This window comes from Dendropsophus ebraccatus, chromosome 1 (genome assembly GCF_027789765.1).
Source record: "Dendropsophus ebraccatus isolate aDenEbr1 chromosome 1, aDenEbr1.pat, whole genome shotgun sequence".
In the NCBI taxonomy this organism is placed as follows: domain Eukaryota; kingdom Metazoa; phylum Chordata; class Amphibia; order Anura; family Hylidae; genus Dendropsophus; species Dendropsophus ebraccatus.
In genome coordinates this window covers 212,810,475-212,832,532 of record NC_091454.1, presented here as the reverse complement: position 1 = coordinate 212,832,532, position 22,058 = coordinate 212,810,475, and the positions used below count along the sequence as shown (strand labels likewise).

The 22,058-nt window shown below is 43.5% G+C and overlaps 1 protein-coding gene across 1 annotated transcript in view; it reads left to right on the top strand.

Annotated features, from left to right (window-relative positions):
* The window catches only part of KANK2 (KN motif and ankyrin repeat domains 2), a 56,753-nt gene that overhangs the window by 7,343 nt on the left and 27,352 nt on the right, over nucleotides 1–22,058 (top strand). Inside the window, exon 2 of the mRNA XM_069946916.1 lies at nucleotides 15,448–15,516. The gene's annotated coding sequence lies outside the window, so the exon portion shown is untranslated. The remainder of the gene's footprint in view (nucleotides 1–15,447; nucleotides 15,517–22,058) is intronic.

The window sequence follows — 22,058 nt, the reverse complement described above, 5'->3', positions numbered from 1 at the left end:
TCAGGAGCGGGGTTACTGTAATAAGATGTTACAGGGGTAATAAGAGGATCAGGAGCCGGGTTACTGTAATAAGATGTTACAGGGGTAATAAGAGGATCAGGAGCCGGGTTACTGTAATAAGATGTTACAGGGGTAATAAGAGGATCAGGAGCAGGGTTACTGTAATAAGATGTTACAGGGTAATAAGAGGATCAGGAGCCGGGTTACTGTAATAAAATGGTTCAGGATCTGGGTGGTTCGGGAGGACAAGATGATGGAGTGCTCTAGATCCCCTCTCGGGTTCAGGTAGGTGGGCACATTTGGGTGTGAGTACATCTGGAAAACAGATGTTGAGCTCACTCCTGTAGTCTGGGCCTCCGCCCTGTCCTGGGTGAAATGTGAAGCTGAGAGGGAGAAATGTGGGATCAGTGCAGGGATGGAGGAGAATTTGGTTGGAATCAGTAAAGAAAACAGAGTGAGGAAGAGGAAATAAGATAGGGAAAGCCAGAGACGGATTTGGTGGAGAAATCAGGAGGTTTAGGGAAAAGTGAAATAATGCAGGAGAATGAAGAATATGGGCTGAAAGTAAGAAGAGAAAACTTATACAGAAGGGAATTTAAGAATGTCTATTTTCTTCTAGAAACTGCCTATGTGCCGGGCTGCAATACCAGACACTACCTGTGAATAGACGTGGCACTGTTTTTGCAGGAAAGCAGCCATGTTTTTTTAATCCTGTCAACAAGTATGATGGTTGGAGACAGTGGCTGGTCCTATCATCTGGGTACTGTTTGTCGGTATTATTAGGTGCAGTATGGCGTTAGTATTTATGCACTATACGGCTGTTATGCTGTGTATTGTGGTGGTACTATTTTGTGCACTGTATGGTGGTATTATGTAGACATTGTGAGCAATGTTTTGCCCAGAGGCTTCCACAGAACTTGATCTGACCCTAAGTAGCATAGAAGCAGCCCGAGGGGGGTCCGTGGAGAGAGGGTCCGGCCTTGGTTAGTCCCATCTTTTCCACTATTAGGTGTCAAAAATGTATACCGTAATCTCCTCTCCAGAGGATCTGCATTATTAGCAAGCAAACATAACTCCGAGGACCCCTGCGGTTGGCAGAAGAAGAGGGCTGCGGCCCCAGAGTCTGTAATGCAACCATACATGCGGTCATGCCTTCAGTATGGGAGGCTTAGGATGGCATGCAGAGCATTTTCTATCATAGGTGCAATACTCTGCAGGTCTGACAGCAGCTGTAGGTTACAACCACAGTATATAGTATAGCTGATGAGATATGGCACGTGGTGGGGCGATGACACTGAGCTGTGACAGGTGTATAACATAATAGGAATTACCACAGTCTGCAAATCAATTAGTAGGGGGAAGAAATCCGACACTTCCTTTCAACGTCTTGAGGTGTCGAGTCTTTCCTGTCAGATGCTTTCTTGTTTGAGCTTAGGTTCTCCAGTCATCTGGTGGAGAAAAACTATTAAGTCCTAGCAGATTCTCCAAATACCATTGATTAGCAATGACCACTACAGGGTTAAATATCTTCCCGAACTGAGGGCACTCATACGCAGTTTGTCCTCCCTATGATGGCCTCCACCCCATCATTCCATATATATTACTAGCATCCCTTTTCTAGTTATTGCAGTCTTGCTGGGTTTCTTCAGATTCTCATTATCGTCTTCATTTTGGGAAGTGGTTTGTCAGAAGGTATCACATGTTCCTGGAGAGAAATGAAGCTTCTATAGATAAGGTGTCATGTGGCGGAGTGTTTTATCTGGATTTCTCATGAGAGGGATTGTTATGGGGGAAAATATGAGTCATGAGAGGAACGAGTGGCCGGTGGGAGAAAGTGCCTGAGACGAAAGAATCGAGCCTGGGAAGGAGGAAGGAGAGGAGAAGGAATGGAAAAACTACAGACAGGAGTGATGGAGTGGTGTCTGAGGCAGAGATGAGGAGGGAATGGTGGACTGATCAGAGGACTGTAATGAATGGGGAGATAAGGATGTGTGAAAATAGGAGGGAAGTGACAGAGAGGTGTAGACTGAGGTAGATGTATGAGAAGAAAGTGACAGAGAGGTGTAGACTGAGGTAGATGTATGAGAAGATAGTGATAGAGAGGTGTAGGCTGAGGGAGAAGTATGAGAAGAAAGTGACAGAAAGGTGTAGGCTGAGGGAGAAGTATGAGAAGATAGTGACAGAGAGGTGTAGACTGAGGTAGATGTATGAGAAGTGAGTGACAGAGAGGTGTAGACTGAGGTAGATGGATGAGAAGAAAGTGACAGAGAGGTGTAGGCTGAGGGAGAAGTATGAGAAGAAAGTGACAGAAAGGTGTAGACTGAGGTAGATGGATGAGAAGATAGTGATAGAGAGGTGTAGACTGAGGGAGAAGTATGAGAAGATAGTGATAGAGAGGTGTAGACTGAGGTAGATGGATGAGAAGATATTGATAGAGAGGTGTAAAATGAGGTAGATGTTTGAAAAGAAAGTGACAGAGAGGTGTAGACTGAGATAGATGGATGAGAAGATAGTGATAGAGAGGTGTAGACTGAGGTAGATGGATGAGAAGATAATGATAGAGAGGTGTAGCCTGAGGTAGATGTATGAGAAGAAAGTGACAGAGAGGTGTAGACTGAGGTAGATGTATGAGAAGAAAGTGACAGAAAGGTGTAGACTGAGGTAGATGGATGAGAAGATAGTGATAGAGAGGTGTAGCCTGAGGTAGATGTATGAGAAGAAAGTGACAGAGAGGTGTAGACTGAGGTAGATGTATGAGAAGAAAGTGACAGAGAGGTGTAGACTGAGGTAGATGTATGAGAAGAAAGTGACGGAGAGGTGAAGACTGAGGTAGATGGATGAGAAGAAAGTGATAGAGAGGTGTAGCCTGAGGTAGATGTATGAGAAGATAGTGTCAGAGAGGTGTAGCCTGAGGTAGATGTTTGAGAAGAAAGTGACAGAGAGGTGTAGACTGAGGTAGATGGATGAGAAGAAAGTGACAGAGAGGTGTAGCCTGAGGTAGATGTATGAGAAGAAAGTGACAGAGAGGTGAAGACTGAGGTAGATGGATGAGAAGATAGTGATAGAGAGGTGTAGACTGAGGAAGATGTATGAGAAGAAAGTGACAGAGAGGTGTAGACTGAGGTAGATGTATGAGAAGAAAGTGACAGAAAGGTGTAGACTGAGGTAGATGTATGAGAAGAAAGTGACAGAGAGGTGAAGACTGAGGTAGATCGATGAGAAGATAGTGATAGAGAGGTGTAGACTGAGGTAGATGCATGAGAAGGAAGTGACGGAGAGAAATATACTGAGGTAGATGGATGAGAAGATAGTGATGGAGAGGTGTAGACCAAGGTGTATGGATGAGGAAGGAGAGATGGAGAGCTGTAAACTGAAGTACACATATGAAAAGGAAGTGATGGTGAGGTGTAGACTGAAGTATATGTATGAGAAGGAAGTGACGGGAAGGTGTAGACTGAGGTAGATGTATGAGAAGTGAGTGACAGAGAGGTGTAGACTGAGGTAGATGTATGAGAAGAAAGTGACAGAGAGGTGTAGACTGAGGTAGATGTATGAGAAGATAGTGATAGAGAGGTGTAGGCTGAGGGAGAAGTATGAGAAGAAAGTGACAGAAAGGTGTAGGCTGAGGGAGAAGTATGAGAAGATAGTGATAGAGAGGTGTAGACTGAGGTAGATGTATGAGAAGATAGTGATAGAGAGGTGTAGGCTGAGGGAGAAGTATGAGAAGAAAGTGACAGAGAGGTGTAGACTGAGGTAGATGTATGAGAAGTGAGTGACAGAGAGGTGTAGACTGAGGTAGATGGATGAGAAGAAAGTGACAGAGAGGTGTAGGCTGAGGGAGAAGTATGAGAAGAAAGTGACAGAAAGGTGTAGACTGAGGTAGATGGATGAGAAGATATTGATAGAGAGGTGTAGACTGAGGTAGATGTTTGAGAAGAAAGTGACAGAGAGGTGTAGACTGAGGTAGATGGATGAGAAGATAGTGATAGAGAGGTGTAGACTGAGGTAGATGGATGAGAAGATAATGATAGAGAGGTGTAGCCTGAGGTAGATGTATGAGAAGAAAGTGACAGAGAGGTGTAGACTGAGGTAGATGTATGAGAAGAAAGTGACCGAAAGGTGTAGACTGAGGTAGATGGATGAGAAGATAGTGATGGAGAGGTGTAGACTGAGGTAGATGTTTGAGAAGAAATTGACAGAGAGGTGTAGACTGAGGTAGATGGATGAGAAGATAGTGATAGAGAGGTGTAGACTGAGGTAGATGGATGAGAAGATAATGATAGAGAGGTGTAGCCTGAGGTAGATGTATGAGAAGAAAGTGACAGAGAGGTGTAGACTGAGGTAGATGTATGAGAAGAAAGTGACAGAAAGGTGTAGACTGAGGTAGATGGATGAGAAGATAGTGATAGAGAGGTGTAGCCTGAGGTAGATGTATGAGAAGAAAGTGACGGAGAGGTGAAGACTGAGGTAGATGGATGAGAAGAAAGTGATAGAGAGGTGTAGCCTGAGGTAGATGTATGAGAAGAAAGTGACAGAGAGGTGTAGCCTGAGGTAGATGTTTGAGAAGAAAGTGACAGAGAGGTGTAGACTGAGGTAGATGGATGAGAAGAAAGTGACAGAGAGGTGTAGCCTGAGGTAGATGTATGAGAAGAAAGTGACAGAAAGGTGTAGACTGAGGTAGATGGATGAGAAGATAGTGACAGAGAGGTGTAGACTGAGGAAGATGTATGAGAAGAAAGTGACAGAAAGGTGTAGACTGAGGTAGATGGATGAGAAGAAAGTGACAGAAAGGTGTAGACTGAGGTAGATGGATGAGAAGATAATGATAGAGAGGTGTAGCCTGAGGTAGATGTATGAGAAGAAAGTGACAGAGAGGTGTAGACTGAGGTAGATGTATGAGAAGAAAGTGACAGAGAGGTGTAGCCTGAGGTAGATGTTTGAGAAGAAAGTGACAGAGAGGTGTAGACTGAGGTAGATGGATGAGAAGAAAGTGACAGAGAGGTGTAGCCTGAGGTAGATGTATGAGAAGAAAGTGACAGAAAGGTGTAGACTGAGGTAGATGGATGAGAAGATAGTGACAGAGAGGTGTAGCCTGAGGTAGATGTATGAGAAGAAAGTGACAGAGAGGTGTAGACTGAGGTAGATGGATGAGAAGATAGTGATAGAGAGGTGTAGACTGAGGTAGATGGATGAGAAGATAATGATAGAGAGGTGTAGCCTGAGGTAGATGTATGAGAAGAAAGTGACAGAGAGGTGTAGACTGAGGTAGATGTATGAGAAGAAAGTGACAGAGAGGTGTAGACTGAGGTAGATGGATGAGAAGATAGTGATAGAGAGGTGTAGCCTGAGGTAGATGTATGAGAAGAAAGTGACGGAGAGGTGAAGACTGAGGTAGATGGATGAGAAGAAAGTGATAGAGAGGTGTAGCCTGAGGTAGATGTATGAGAAGAAAGTGACAGAGAGGTGTAGCCTGAGGTAGATGTTTGAGAAGAAAGTGACAGAGAGGTGTAGACTGAGGTAGATGGATGAGAAGAAAGTGACAGAGAGGTGTAGCCTGAGGTAGATGTATGAGAAGAAAGTGACAGAAAGGTGTAGACTGAGGTAGATGGATGAGAAGATAGTGACAGAGAGGTGTAGACTGAGGAAGATGTATGAGAAGAAAGTGACAGAAAGGTGTAGACTGAGGTAGATGGATGAGAAGATAGTGACAGAGAGGTGTAGACTGAGGTAGATGGATGAGAAGATAGTGACAGAGAGGTGTAGACTGAGGTAGATGTATGAGAAGAAAGTGACAGAAAGGTGTAGACTGAGGTAGATGTATGAGAAGAAAGTGACAGAGAGGTGAAGACTGAGGTAGATGGATGAGAAGAAAGTGATAGAGAGGTGTAGACTGAGGTAGATGCATGAGAAGGAAGTGACGGAGAGAAATATACTGAGGTAGATGGATGAGAAGATAGTGATGGAGAGGTGTAGACCAAGGTGTATGGATGAGGAAGGAGAGATGGAGAGCTGTAAACTGAAGTACACATATGAAAAGGAAGTGATGGTGAGGTGTAGACTGAAGTATATGTATGAGAAGGAAGTGACGGGAAGGTGAAGACTGAGGTAGATGTATGAAAAGGAAGTCATGGAGAAGTTAAGACTGAGGTAGATGTATAAGAGGGAAGTGATGGAGAGGAGTAGACTGAGGTAGATGTAGGAGAAGAAAGTGATGGAGAGGAGTAGACTGAGGTAGATGTAGGAGAAGAAAGTGATGGAGAGGAGTAGACTTAACTAGACTTATGAGAAGGAAGTGATGGAGAGGAGTAGAATGAAGTAGATGTATAAGAGGGAAGTGATGAAGAGGTAGATGAATGAGAAGAAAGTGATAGAGAGGTGTAGAATGAGGTAGATGGAAGAGAAGGAAGTATTGGAGAGGAGTAGACTTAGGTAGACTTGTGAGAAGAAGTGATGGAGAGATGGAGTTAGATATAGAAGAAGGAAGTGCCTTTTAAAGGCACTACAGTTGAGTACCGATCAGCGAGATCATCGCTCACTTAGAGTGCCTTTACAAGTTCTCATTTGTGTCTTTGCACAGCTCCATATGGGGTTGTGTAAAAGGACCCTAAGGTCCCCCTCCATCACTTCCTTCTCATGCATCTACTTCAGTCTACACCCCTCTGTCACTTTCTTCTCAACCGTCTACACCTCTCTATCACTGTCTTCTCATACTTCTCCCTCAGTCTACACCTCTCCATCACTTCCTCCTATTTTAACACATTGAGTGCCAATCAGCGAGATCATTACTCACTTGCAGTGCCTTTACAAGTCCTCCATTTGGGGTTGTGTAAAAGGACCCTAAGGTAGATGTCAAAAGAAAGTGATGGAGAGGAGTACACGGAGGTAGATGTATGAGAAGGGAATGAGGGAGAGGTGAAGACCCAAGTAGAAACTTCCGTTCTGCCCTGTGTTTGCCAAGTGAATGGAAATTGTACTAAAGGGCCCATGGCCTTCCTGCGCACTTTATTTATTACACTTGTTGCTGGTAGTTTTCTGAGGCCTCCCCAATAAATCCATCAGTGCTGACATGTGAGGAATTTCAGATAAGAACCAGAGAATCAGAAGAGAAAAAGTTATGTAGAAGGTAACATGGGGATTAGAAGGAAGTAATGGAACAAAGAAGAGGGGTACATGATGGTGGAGGAGGAGATATGTGGAACGATGACTGGTGGAGGAGAGGTGTAGACTGATGACCGATGGAAGAAATATGTGGACTAATGGCCCGGTGTCAGAAATGTGTGGACTGACAACCGGTGTCAGAAATGTGTGGACTGACAACCGGTGGAGGAAATGTGTGGACTGACAACCGGTGGAAGAAATGTGTGGACTGACAACCGGTGGAGGAAATGTGTGGACTGATGACGGGCGGAGGAGACGTGTGGACGTATGACGGGTAGAGGAGATGTGTGGACTGTTGACGGGTGGAGGAGATGTGTGGATGTATGACGGGTGGAGGAGATGTGTGGACCTATGACGGGTGGAGATGTGTAGACTAATGGCGGTGGAGGAGACGTGTGGACTGTTGACCGGTGGAAGAGATGTGTGGACTGATGACAGGTGGAGGAGACGTGTGGACTGTTGATGGGTGGAGGAAATGTGTGGACTAATGGGGGTGGAAAAGACGCGTGGACTGATGACGAATGGAGAAGACTTGTGGACTGATGACAGGTGGAGGAGATGTGTAGACTGATGAAGGGTCGAGGAGACGTGTGGACTGATGACTAGTGGTGGAAAAGTGTGAACTGATGACTGGTGGAGGAGACATTCAGACCGATAACTCACACAGGGCATGGTGGGACAGTGTAGAAAATTGAGAAGAAAGTTATGGAGCGATGGAGAAGATTCTCAATCATCCATACCAGGCCGTGAGTCGAGATACTAAGCTGCCCAAGCCGCTGAATGCCCATTTCATAGTAGCCTATGATGAATTGTAGACTCAGGGCACACTTGGCCGGGTCATGCTGTTTACCCATAGAAAACATGACTGGTCACAAGTTCCATGGGTCGCCCTGTACACTTCTGGCCATACTATGATGACATCATTTGTTTTTGTGCTGAGTAACACAGCAGGGACAGGCAATGTGGTGACGCTGACGCCTGGCAGGATACTTCCCCTTGTTTACCCGGTTAGGATATGTCCTCTATACTCCCACCACTTACCATGTAACAATTCACTCTAGATGTCACTAGCCCTATATCTACTACCAGTCCTTTGTGGTATCAGTGCTATGGATTATGTGAATATAGTTTGCCTCTCATAGCCCAAAGGTTTGATTTCTGGTATCTATATACTCGGGACACGACAAGGTAGCTTGTGGTCATCTCTTTTGGCAACCAGTACTCAAGGAACATATCTCACTAGAACCTTCCAAATTACAGGACACCCAGTAACTTTGGGCCATTTATAATACTGGTGTCCCCTCCATGCAGCAGAAGGGCCTCTTGGGCATCAGGACCTTGGAACGACTTCTCACTCTGCTCCCTTATAGGTGCTCCTCTTTGGTTTAGTTTCAATCAAAACTTCAAAACCATAGATCACCTGGCTTCTTCTTTGGACCTAAAGTTGTCGCCCACCTTTACAACATCTCCTTTGTATTAGGTTGGTGCCTCTGGTGATCTAGGAGCATTGGTTAAATGCAACCAGATCAATGTGGCTCCACTGTTGGCAGCATGCTGACCCCAGACTTTCTTTATACCCTTTAACAGATGACCATCCATGTGGACAACCCATAGAATTTAAGCTATATATAATATATATAGTGTATAGGGCTGACATTCTATGGTTTGTCCACATGGACGGTCAACTGTATATGCAGTGTATACGTATATATTTATGTACGAAACATAGGTTGATACTTGCTTGTTTTCTATGCTAGCTTTACCGCCTACTATGATCTTTTCTTCCCGACATCTCTGACTGTACCTCGCAGCCCCCTCAAGTCTTTTCCTGTTTCTTACCGTCTGCCATGAGAAGCCCCCCATCCCCCTCCTTGGGTACCAGACTGCTTCCAGCTGTTTGTCTGTAGGTCTCAGGTTACTCCATCCCGGCCCGGCTCCCCCTGTCCCTGAGTTATAACTAGGCCCTAGATGTCCACTTGTGCTGTAAATTATATGGACCCTGAGGGTCACCATGGGGAGACATGGGGCTAAATACAAGGAATATGGCTGCAGCCTGATCTGGTGGACATGGGAGCAGATAACACTTTGGACGTTCAGCCCTCGTTCCTCGTATATAGTGTGTTCAGCACATCTGGTTTTAATAGACGTAGATTGGGGAACCTTTCCTGCAGCTGTTTCTTTAAAAAAAAAAAAAATCCTTAGTCTTTTTTGGCACAAAACTAGTGTTTTTAAGAACCACCCGATGTGACCTCGGCCTTAGGGGGCACAAAAGATTTAACAGGCAACTTGACTAATATGTATGTGTCTACATTTTCCTAATAGCCCCCACGAGGGGCCCCTGTGGTTATGAGCATCACTCTTCTCTGTGGATGTTATTTTGTTAGTGAACGTGACCTTGTGATCACCTAGGGGCTGAGTTAGGTTATTAGGTATAGATAGTGGTCATAGGAGCTGGGAAGGGGGAAGCTGGTTCTCTATGTTGGACAATCCCTACTTTTTTAGAAGGGTCTCGTAACAATAAGCAGACATCACAGTGTTCCTCTTGCTAGAATCTTCACTGATCAGCTTGGATAGTAAGTGTTCAGTTCCCCCACAGTGCCCCCACAGGAGAAATAAAGCATTACACAGTTTCTATTTAAATCGATAGTTGGTCATGGTCAGGTCCTCCAGAGATGAGGATCCAGAATCAGGAATGCCTTTAGTAACTATATAACAGTGGGGCTAACAAAGTGGACAACTCCTTTAACTTTAGTAGCCTAAGTGACACACTGCAACAACGGAGATACCAAACTGTTCGGGTTCGGCAACATTTTACAAACATTCTACAGCCGTAGCTGCATCCATGTTTTCCTGTATACAACTTCTGTAGCCGCAGAGAGTCAAATGTTGAGTGTTTGGGTTTGTAGAACATTGCCAAACCCTGAACAGTTAGGCATCTCTGCTCAACATCATCCACTCAACCCTCTAGTTTGGCCATTGGACTATCAGTCTATTAAATCAAGCAATAGTCTAGATTGCCCCAAAAAGTCACCATTGATGGTGTTCGCAGTGGTGGTGGGGGGCCTGTTTTTCGGCTCCATCTTCTCAAGTGTTCTGTCTGCACCCCCATCATTCTCGCTCTAATGTTGGGTGTAGAGTTGTAAAAGTTACAGTATAAGGGGCCCTGTCGTGTCTCCCAGTGATAAGTATGTCCTCTACAAGGAGTGCTCTGTCCAGGCCCATATTACCCCCATTGTCCGGGTCCATAGGATATTAGGCACGGGTAATATCATTAGTGCGGGTCACGGCGTATTAGTGCTGCGTGACAACAGGGTGTTTGTGTTACACGTTGGGTTGTGATGCTCTGAATTCCAGGCTCTTGTAGATACCAGCAGATCAGCCCCTATATGGTGTCGGCCCCTGACATTCTTCCTCCAAGACCCTGCTGCTTCTTATCTTCTCCGTCAGTGGATTAACTGTGTGCGCTCAGGAACCTGCTGCAATGTGACTCCATACATTATCCACAATGGGGTCAGTGGTGACAGTGTGGGGGCCCCACAGATCTCTGCAGGGTGTCGTATTTACACAAATGCAGAGTATTGATTCAGGGGGCTCCCTAGTGATATCCAAACAGGATCCATGTGCCCCCTATAATAAGGGGATAGGATAACAGCTCTCTCCAGAGAGGCTACAGTGGGAGGAAGCATGGGTATATCCTGGTAAAGGAGCACATATATCCTTGTATTATGCTGCGTTTACACGGAACGATTATCGCGCAAATATGCGCGATAACGATCAAATTCGAATGATAATCGTACGTGTAAATGCATTGAACGATCAAACAACGAGCGAGAAATCGTTCATTTTGATCTTATGCTGCGCTTACACGGAGCGATAATTCGCCCGATCGTACGATTAACGATTTCGAAGTAACATTTTTTTTTTTTATAATGATCAGCGTTTACACTGAACGATATATCGTACGGAAAAATCGTTTTGCGAACGTTTTGCGATCGCTTAAGCCTATTTCGCACATAGGTTAAATCGGTGAACGACTGTTTACACGGAACGATCTGCGAATTTTTTGCAAACGACGATTTAAGAACATGTTGTAAGATCAAAATGAACAATTTCTCGCTCGTCGTTTGATCGTTCGCTGCGTTTACACGTACGATTATCGTTCGAACTTGATAGTTATCGTGCAAATTCGAACGATAATCGTTCCGTGTAAACGCATTACGCATTACAACATGTTCTTAAATCGTCGTTCGCAAAAAATTCACAGATCGTTCCGTGTAAACAGTCGTTCACCTATTTAACCTATGTGCGAGATAGGCTTAAGCGATCGCAAAACGATTTTTCCGTACAATATATCGTTCTGTCTAAACGCTGATCGTTATAAAAAAAAATTGTTACTTTAAAATCGTTAATCGTACGATCGGGCGAATTATCGCTCCGTGTAAACGCAGCATTAGGGCATATAATTCATCATTAGTAACACAAGGGCACAGATGTGATGTTCTGAACTATGGGAAAACAGGCTACTCAGTAGAGTTCCCAGTAATGCCCCCTAGAGGTTGTCATGAAGTTTGCAGAGACGACCATATAATAAGGCTGACTGTAATAGTGACTGCTGGATGACTGAGACATGACTGGCTTTAGAGGAGCCCCCATGATTGTTAGTTTATGAGGGAAGATGAGACACTAGAGAGAAGACGTGGGGCAAGACACGCACAGGTACTATGGACGCACAACACAGATGTCTCTCTCTCTCTGCTTGCTCTAAGAGCCCTTTAAAATGAATTAATCTTCGACTGGACGCACCCGCAAACGAGTGCCAATCAGCGAGATTGCAGACGGCACGACTAGGAAGCGGCCGGGCCAGTGATCGTCCATGTGGCCACCTAAATCTATTGCTATAGGCCGCACATTCCCTGTTAACACAGAAAGATGTGCAACTGATCGCAATAGATTTTAAAACCCGCACAAAAGATGCGCTCAGCCGCGGGTCAGGCAGTTTCCTGCTTCTCTGCTGATCGCTGACACTTTTACCCAGGCCGATTATCAGCTGAAGGAGTGTTTCTAGCTACGTCTCTGCTCTGACTTTCCTATATAGTTATCTCTGTTCTATCTCTCTCTCTACTACTCTCTATTTTCTGTTATTTCTCTCTCGTCTTTCTCTTACTTTTGTTTTTTTTCTTCTCTCCCCTGTTAGGGCCCTATTCCACCGGACGATTATCGCTCGCATAATCGTTAACGATAAACAATCTCAAACGACCGCTATTACGAAAGACCTGAAATCGTTCACCCATTTACAGTACATGGAACGATAATCGTTACTTATGATCGTTGTTGCGGTCGTTTTGTCGTCGCTATTGCTTTCGGCGCTACTGCGAACGACCGAACAACGTCTTATTCAATGCGAACGATTTGCGAACGAGCAACGATAAAAATAGGTCCAGGTCTTATTAAACAATCAGCGATTATTGTTTAGATTCGAACAACTTAATGATAATCTGAACGCGGAATAGGGCCCTTACTCTTTTCTCACTTTTTGTCATTCCTTGATCGCTCTCTTTTCATGTCCTTCTCTCGTATGTCTTTCTCTTTTCATTGTCTCTCTTCATCTCCGCTCAGTCTCTGTGTCTCTCTTCTCTGTTACTCTCTTTTTTTGCTCTGCCTGTCTCTTTTTGTCTCTTATTTTTGTTTAACTCTTTTTACCGCTAATGCTTTTCTTTCCTTTTTTTTTCTTTTTATCTCTATATTTTTCTTCTCACTGTCTGTTTAATTCTGTGGCTGTTTCTCTCTCTCTCTTTTTTTCTCTTTTCTCTTTTTCACTCTTTGCCTTTCTCTCTTGTTTTTATTTTCTCTCTTTTTTTCACGGTTTCTCCTTTTTCTTGCTTCTCTCTAAGGGTATTTGCACACTGAGTAAATGTCGCAGATAACTCAGAACGGATTCCGCCGATCGTCCCCACGCGCTCCCGCTTGGTTCTCCACCCGTCCCGTAGACTCCATTCTATGGTCAAGCGTGATTCTCTCTCTGCCCAAATAATTGGCATGTCAATTCTTTGGCCGGATGACAGAATCCGCCCGAGCATAGTTTGTTGCCATTACTTACTATCCCAAAATCCGCAATTTTATGGCCATAGCGTATAATATATATCAACAAAACACATCCGCCATGTTACTGACTGAGCTCTTCGGTTGTAACAGGGTGACGTTGCACGTTAAAACTGAGAAAATCTTTTCGCAGTCTAGAGATGAGGTGTTAGCGAGACACAAATGTTAGATCACACGACGACTTTGCAATTCACTCCCCGCATTAGTAGCTTGGCTGTAAACTCTCGGTATATGGTAACCGATCCCTCATATAAGACTCTAATAGGATTATTTATATCAGCACCATGTGATTGGCCGGTGAATTGGATGGGATTGCCATAAAATGGTTGTTGGGTGAGGATATACTAATTATAGAGACCAGGTGGCCAACTGGCGGGTGATGGGCATGATCGATTTGATGGGGGGGGGGGTGGATAGTACCAGGAGGGGAGGGGCAATTATTTTTTTCTATTTGGACTCCGAGCTTTATGATTTAAAGGGGCACGTTGACAGAGTTGGTAGTAGAGAATGCCATGTCAGACTGAACAGAATCTATAACTTCCTGAATGACATACAGCAGCTGATAAGTATGGGGAGGCTAACTTTCTGACACCAGTTGATTTGAAAGAAAAAAAATCAGTGGAGTGCCCCTTTTAACAGATGTAAGTGCCCATTTATACAGAATACTGCACCCCCTGGCACTCACCGCTGCCCTTTGCTCACACTCTGGATGTCAAGCCCTTCATTATGTAAGTGGGTCGGAGCCAACCACCGAGAGCTGTATGTGTCTGCTTAAATGTCCTGGTAACAGGACAATAACATATCCAGCCTTGCCAAATGTGGAAAAATTCTTAAGGCCATTGTCTTCTCTAATAAAGACATTTTTAAGGAGGGAGGAGAAGCTGGAACACTGCGAGACGTTGTGTAAAAGCGAAAGGTCAGTAGGAAGCCCAGAACTTGACTTACTGTATAATCTGGTGAATAAGGACTTTTTCAAGTAGAGAAGAGTCTGAGGATCACCAGTGGTCACATAGAGATAGATCCAGATGGCTAAATATATGTGCACCCTCTTATACTTAGGGAGTTTAGACCATTTAGCCACCATCTGCCAATCTCTATAGACATTAGTAGAATGAGCTGTACTTCCCGCATGGTCACCACTATCATCAGATTGACAGGCATGGATATTATTGAACAGGACCACCGAGTGCACAATGCCAGGTGTCAGCCGATGTGGTGTAAAGGACATTAGCAATGAAGCATTGGTATGGCTCACACGTCGCTGTCTAGCAGCTGGATGGGTAAGCCTGGATGTAAAGAGACTTCCTGCCCGAATGTCTAAAGCCAGGTGTAAAGAGTATGGGAGGGGGGTTACTAGTTGGGGGCTGGTTTTCATGAGTTGGGTTTGTTGCTTCAGGATGATGAGTTCCACTTCCATAAAGTCCTGACCACCAGCCTGCTAACACTTCTGGGAGTGTGAAGATGCCACCTTAGTTTGACCCCACTGGTTGTGATGGTTGCTTACGATTATCTCAAAGACCACATGGGCGTCACTATAGTCATAGCGGGCATAGCCGCTGATAAGTACTGTCTCTAAGTTGGGAAAACCTTTTATCCCCAAAAGTGCCAACCTCCGACGGTTGAAAGACCATGAATCCCACGAAGGCTTACTGGAAGGGGGGAGCTTTATAGGAGATATTTTTAGAAAAAAGATATTCTGGGGGTTCACACATTTTTGCTGCACTGTGGTAGATGATCTCATCCTATGTCATATACCATGCCCCATTACTCTCTGTATGAAGTAACTAACCCCCCGCTAGGTTCCATTCTTCGGCAGTCTACATGGGGTCCTTATGATATAAATGGCTCTTTGTGTTCCTGGGCCATCTCCAAACTGCAAAACTCTGCTCTTACACATGTGTCTAATAATAACCATGAGAGCGGGAACACCATAGCGGCGGTAACATCTGTCTCCTCAGCCCTGTATCTGTATGGCGCCATTACACCACGTGTAGAAGTACAGTGACATGTAAAGGGGACAGGTTGTACGGCTGGTACGGTGTCACACTAGGTGGTGGCCTCATAGTACATGTCCTCTCCACATCCTCCTAATATCTTATTCTACTGATCTCCTAATAGAATATAGAATATGAAAGTGAGGATTTGAACCAAACTCCCTTCCTTACGCTTCTGATTTTTTTTCTTCTTCAGATAACTGGAAGATGACGTGATCTGCACACTCACATAGTGGATGTTTAATGTTTACATACTTTATATAAGGTGAGTATCTACCAGATCATCTACAGACTACATGCTGGAAATATGTTTGAGGAAAAGTGTCATAAAGCTCCTCCTTCCTGTCACCCTGTGGTGGGAGGAGCAGACTCCATGTCACATAGCTCCTCCCTCCTGTGTCACCCTGTGGTGGGAAGGCAGACTCCATGTCACATAGCTCCTCCCTCCTGTCTGTGTCACCCTGTGGTGGGAGGAGCAGACTCCATGTCACATAGCTCCTCCCACCTATCTGTGTCACCCTGTGGTGGAAGGGGCAGACTCCATGTCACGTAGCTCCTCCCTCTTCTTCATGTCACCATGTGGTGGGAGGAGCAAACTCCATGCCACATAGCTCTTCCTTCCTGTGTGTGTCACCCTGTGGTGGGAGGGGCAGACTCCATGTCACATAGCTGCTCCCTCCTATCTGTGTCACACTGTGGTGGAAGGAGCAGACTCCATGTCATCTAGTTCCTCCCTCCTGTCTTTGTCCCCCTGTGTTGTGAAGTGCAGACTCTATGTCACATAGCTCCTCCCTCCTGTCCGTGTCACCCTGTGGTGGGAGAAGCAGACTTCTTGTCACAAAGCTCTTTCCTTCTGTGTGTGTCACCCTGTGGTGGGAGGAGCAGACTCCATGTCACATAGCTCCTCCCTCCTGTCTGTGTAACTGTATGGTTAGAGGGGCAGTGTCTATGTCACTTAGCTCCTCCCTCCTGTCTGTTTAACTCTATTGTTGTAGGGGCAGACTTCATGTCACATAGCTCCTCCCTCCTGTCTGTATAAATCTATGGTGGGTGGGGCAGACTTCATGTCACACAGCTCCTCCCTCCTGTCTGTGTAACCCTGTGGTGGGAGGAGCAGACTCCATGTCACATAGCTCCTCCCTCCTGTCTGTGTAACTATGGTGGGAGGGGCAGACTACTATCTCACCCACATATACTATTGAGAAAATGTCAAAAAGTAAAATTTTTATCATGGGAGGAAACTCATAGACATTTTGCAGATGTGGCCCTCGGCCTCCTATGAACTCAGGACCCCCGTGGCTCGAGGACCGCACAGATATCCATCCATCATGATCATTCTTAGACATTAGCGGTGACATACGCGTGACCCCATATTTGCTGTGCATGTCTGCCTGTATCATGGGGCCCCCATCCTATAGCCATATAAGCCAGGCTTTGGGGTAACCTTCCTCTTGCTCCGTCTGGGGATTATGACTGGAATGTGTCAGGGAGTGCGGGGCCCTGGGAGATGTCTGTCTGCTCCATGGTGTTGAAATAACCCATTTTGTGTCATTCCTCCCCAACTCCTGGCTTCCTCTTTAATCTCATGCCAGGGGGAGGGAAGTGCCGAGTCTGCTCTCGTCACTGAGGACGAATGAGGGTTTGGGGCTACATTCTTAACCCTTAACCTCCTGGTGAGCGAACATATTGTGTCTATACTTCCCCGCACTGTTAAGTGTTCTTCCGTTTAAGCAAATTCTAAAAATGTCCTTGTTCCCAGTGAGTTATACCGTATAACCGCCACCGATACGTGCGCCCATTGCTCCGCATTCACTCCTTTATTCATTCATGTGAATGAATAAATGAATGAATGAATTGCACATCATATGACTCAGATTCTAGTTAATGGGAGGATCCTGGCACACATTTATATCTGCTAATATGTCTCAATGACATATTAGAAGATATGTGAAAGCATTCATTCATTCATTCATTTATTCTTTCCTTCGTTCAATTCATTCATGCATCATAGGATTCCTATTATATATGATGCAGGGGATCCCGGCACTGATATCTTCTTACATGTTTCAATGACATATTAGGAGATATATGAAGGCATTCTTTCATTCCTTTTTTCTTTCCTTCCTTCATTCAATTATTCATTCATCCTTCATAGGGCTCCTATTATAGATGATAGAGGGGATCCCAGAACTGATATCTCCTAACATGTATTAATGACATATTAGAAGATATGAGAAGGCATTCATTCATTCATTCCTTTACTCTTTCATTCATTCATTTGTCCTTCATAGAGCTCCTGTTATAGAAGATGGAGGGGATCCCGGAACTGATATCTTCTGACATGTTTCAATGACATATTAAAAGATATGTGAAGGCATTCATTCATTCCTTTACTCTTTCATTCATTTATGCTCCTGTTGTAGATGATGGAAGGGATCCCGGCACTTATGTCTTCTGACATGTTTCAATGACATATCAGAATATATGTGAAGACATTCATTCGCTTATTCTTTCTTTCCTTCCTTCCTTCCTTCCTTCCTTCCTTCCTTCCTTCCTTCCTTCCTTCCTTCATTCATTCGTCCTTCATAGGGCTCCAATTATAGATGATGGAGGGGGTCCCAGCACTGATATCTTCTGAGATGTTCTGAGACATATTAAAAGATATGTGAAGGCATGCATTCATTCATTAATTCATTCATTCATTCATTCATTCATTCATTCATTCATTTTCCTCTTGATTTGAATATTTATTATACACAAAGAGATGACTGGATGATAGAAAACCTATTTTACTGAGAGCGTCGCAATTAGTTCAAATTGTGAAAAGCCAGAGACGCTCATCTGAGGTGAGTGTGCATGTATATAGAGCATCGTGGGAAATCTCTGTTGGCCAAACAAACCTCCTCTAAAACATATGACCGGCCTAATATAATATTATCAGGGATAGATTGATGGCAATATACAAACATTCTCACATTACAGCGCATCTTGTTTGCAGTGCCGCCAGATGGTGTTGCTGTTTGTCAACACACCGCCATCTGACAGCTGCTCCGAGAGAGGCAAAGCATTATACGAAAACAACCCAATCATTACCAACTAAATAGCATCCACTTGGTGCCTCCTATATTTACTTTCCATAACAAGGACGAGCTACATGGCGCTCATGTGATGACACTCAGCCGATCAACGCGTCCATTGTGTTATTCTTCTCTGATGGTTTTACCCTCTAATTTAGAAACATTCCAACGTGTTATATGCCACGAATGACATCACAGCTCTCCAAATATAAGCTATAAATAACAGTAGTGTAAGGACAGCTCTCCATCTATAGGCTGTATATTACTCTCGCCACATATAACGCTCTGGAAAGTAAACTATGCATGAGGCTCCTCTCTGGAGAGGAGAATGGAAACAGTGTGAAAATACTGACCATATTATGATGCCATACGGTGTGTAAATAGTGCCGCCATATTGTGCCATCATAGAGTGCTCACACACTGTGCAGCCTTACAAAGCCTTCACTAATGGGCTATACAGGGAACAATCAATGGTTTCATCCAATGGCCAAATAATACTGCCATATAGTGCTTAAAACATACAGTCATAGGTACAGTGTGCCAAGTTGTGCATGGAGACCCCGCCGTAATTGTCCCTCTACCAATGACTGGTTATGTCTTTACTTTTCATTTCAGCTTTACTAATTCTCGCCTTGTAATTACAAGGATTTCAGTTATATAAGGGATGTCCTAGGTCTCCCCCGACCTGACATCTCTTCTCCGGACTGCAAGGGAAAAAGGCGTAATTGGCGGGAGGCCAGGCAGTAACCAGAGTGGGATAGAAATGTTTATTTATAGAGAAAATTAATTCCATATAAGGGGACGGGATGTGGGAGAGAGGGGGCCGAGATGGAGAGAAAAGCCTCAGGACTAGTAGGAGCGGAGGGGTCACGACGCAGGTTTATTTCACTTCTGTGAACATGGTAATAATGTTATGTTGTTAGGAGAAATATACTTTCCTTATACACAATCAAACAAGTGTACCAGATGTCCTACACCACCACACACATTACTGTACATCCAACAATGTGTACAAAATACAATACTGCCCCCTATGTACAGAAATATAACTACTATAATACTGCCCCCTATATACAAGAATATAACTACTATAATACTGCTCCTATATACAAGAATATAAGTACAATAATACTGCTCCTATATACAAAAAACTAACTACTATAATACTGCCCCTATATACAAGAATATAACTACTATAATACGGCTCCTATATACAAGAATATAACTACTATAATACTGCCTCCTATATACAAGAATATAACTACTTAACTACTATAATACTGCCCCCTATATGCAAGAATATAAATACTATAATACTGCTCCTATACACAAGAATATAACTACTATAATACTGCTTCTATATGCAAGAATATAACTACTATAATACTGCTCCTATATACAAGAATATAACTACTATAATACTGCTCCCTATATATAAGAATATAACTACTATAATACTGCCCCCTATATACAAGAATATAACTACTATAATACTGCTCCCTATATATAAGAATATAACTACTATAATACTGCCCCCTATATACAAGAATATAACTACTATAATACTGCTCCTATATACAAGAATATAACTACTATAATACTGCCCCTATATACAAGAATATAACTACTATAATACTGCCCCTATATACAAGAATATAACTACTATAATACGGCTCCTATATACAAGAATATAACTACTATAATACTGCCTCCTATATACAAGAATATAACTACTTAACTACTATAATACTGCCCCCCTATATGCAAGAATATAAATACTATAATACTGCTCCTATACACAAGAATATAACTACTATAATACTGCTTCTATATACAAGAATATAACTACTATAATACTGCTCCTATATACAAGAATATAACTACTATAATACTGCTCCTATATACAAGAATATAACTACCGTACTATAATACTGCTCCTATATACAAGAATATAACTACTATAATACTGCTCCCTATATATAAGAATATAACTACTATAATACTGCCCCCTATATACAAGAATATAACTACTATAATACTACTCCTATATACAAGAATATAACTACTATAATACTGCTCCTATATACAAGAATATAACTACTATAATACTGCTCCCTATATATAAGAATATAACTACTATAATACTGCCCCCTATATACAAGAATATAACTACTATAATACTGCTCCTATATACAAGAATATAACTACTATAATACTGCCTCCTATGTACTATAACACTATATAACACTGCCTGTATAGGTAGAGATATGTGACTGGATGTCTGCAGTGAGGTCTGTGTACAGCCGGGGGCTCTGGCCATTACTCATCCTCAGCTGTCAGTGATTCTCTACATGAGTAGACATTAGTAGCTGATAAATGAGGATGTTATCCTGTAATTAAGCGGAATGTTCCTTCATTAACGCTTATTACGCCTGGAGCATTTGCACATCATCATCATCATCATCGTCATCATCATCATCATCGTGGTGTTAGTGTGTTACATTTTCCATACAGAGGTTCTCCAGCTGCAGAATGTTTCCATCATATGTTTGCGGCATGTCTGCATGTTATTGGCGTGACCATCACTGCCCATCCCCATGTGGGGGCATCACTAATGGTAACACCCACCCCCCACCCCCATTCCCCAGCACACTTCTTACATTGCCCTGATATACTCCATATGTCAGCTTGTAGTGATCACTCAGTAACAGATATATCTTACAGAGAGATCTCTAATACCCAGGTCACACCAGTGTCAAAAGTCAATGGAGGTCATCAGTGATATACCGAAAATGTTCTATACATCCGCCATCTGCCTCCACTGCCTACATTATGGTCTATGAAGACACTGTCCATGTGCTATCTGAGAATTCACACTGTATGGCCACTGTTGCCACATGTATGTTTTAAAGAGGTTTTCCAGTAAAACCCCATATTCACCCCTCTGCCTTCCTGTTCAGTAGGACACATACTTACCTCCTCGTCTCCCCCGGCACTGCAGCTGTGAGATCTTCTGGTCCCCTCGTCTGCATTATTCTTCCAGTGATGTCACACTCCCCACTCAGCCAATCACAGAGCAGAGAGTAGGGGGGGGGGATGTGGAAAGGAAAACATAGGGGCAGCAATCAGAAGATCTTACAGCAGGGTAGGTAAGTATGTGACCATTTGTTGTTTTAACCCCCAGGGAGGTGTAGGGTTAAGTAAAAAAAACTTTAAGTGGGATATATTTTGCAGAATTATCTTAGCTGTATGTGGGTGGAATATAGCAGTATTATTTTACCAATATAGAACAGTTTTAGGTGGGCTGCAAATTCCAGAATTATCTTGCCATTATCTGGCAGTAATATATGGGCTGATACAGCAGTATTATTTGGCAATCTATAGTAGAATTAGGTGAGCTGTCACTGTAAGTGACAGTATCATCTAAACAGTATCTGGCAGTATTATATGGGCTGATACAGCAGTATTATTTGGCAATCTATAGGAGAATTAGGTGAGCTGTAAGTGACAGTATCATCTAAGCAGTATCTGGCAGTATTATATGGACTGATGTAGCAGTATCTTGACACTATACAGTAGTATTAGGGCGTTTTTAGAGCGTTATCTGGTGGTATTATATGGGCCTGATTTCCCAGTAGTATCTTTGTACTACATGCTACTGTTATATAGGCTGTATACATTCTCAGTGGGCTATTTATGGCAGTATTATCTTGGCACTATCTGGCAGTAT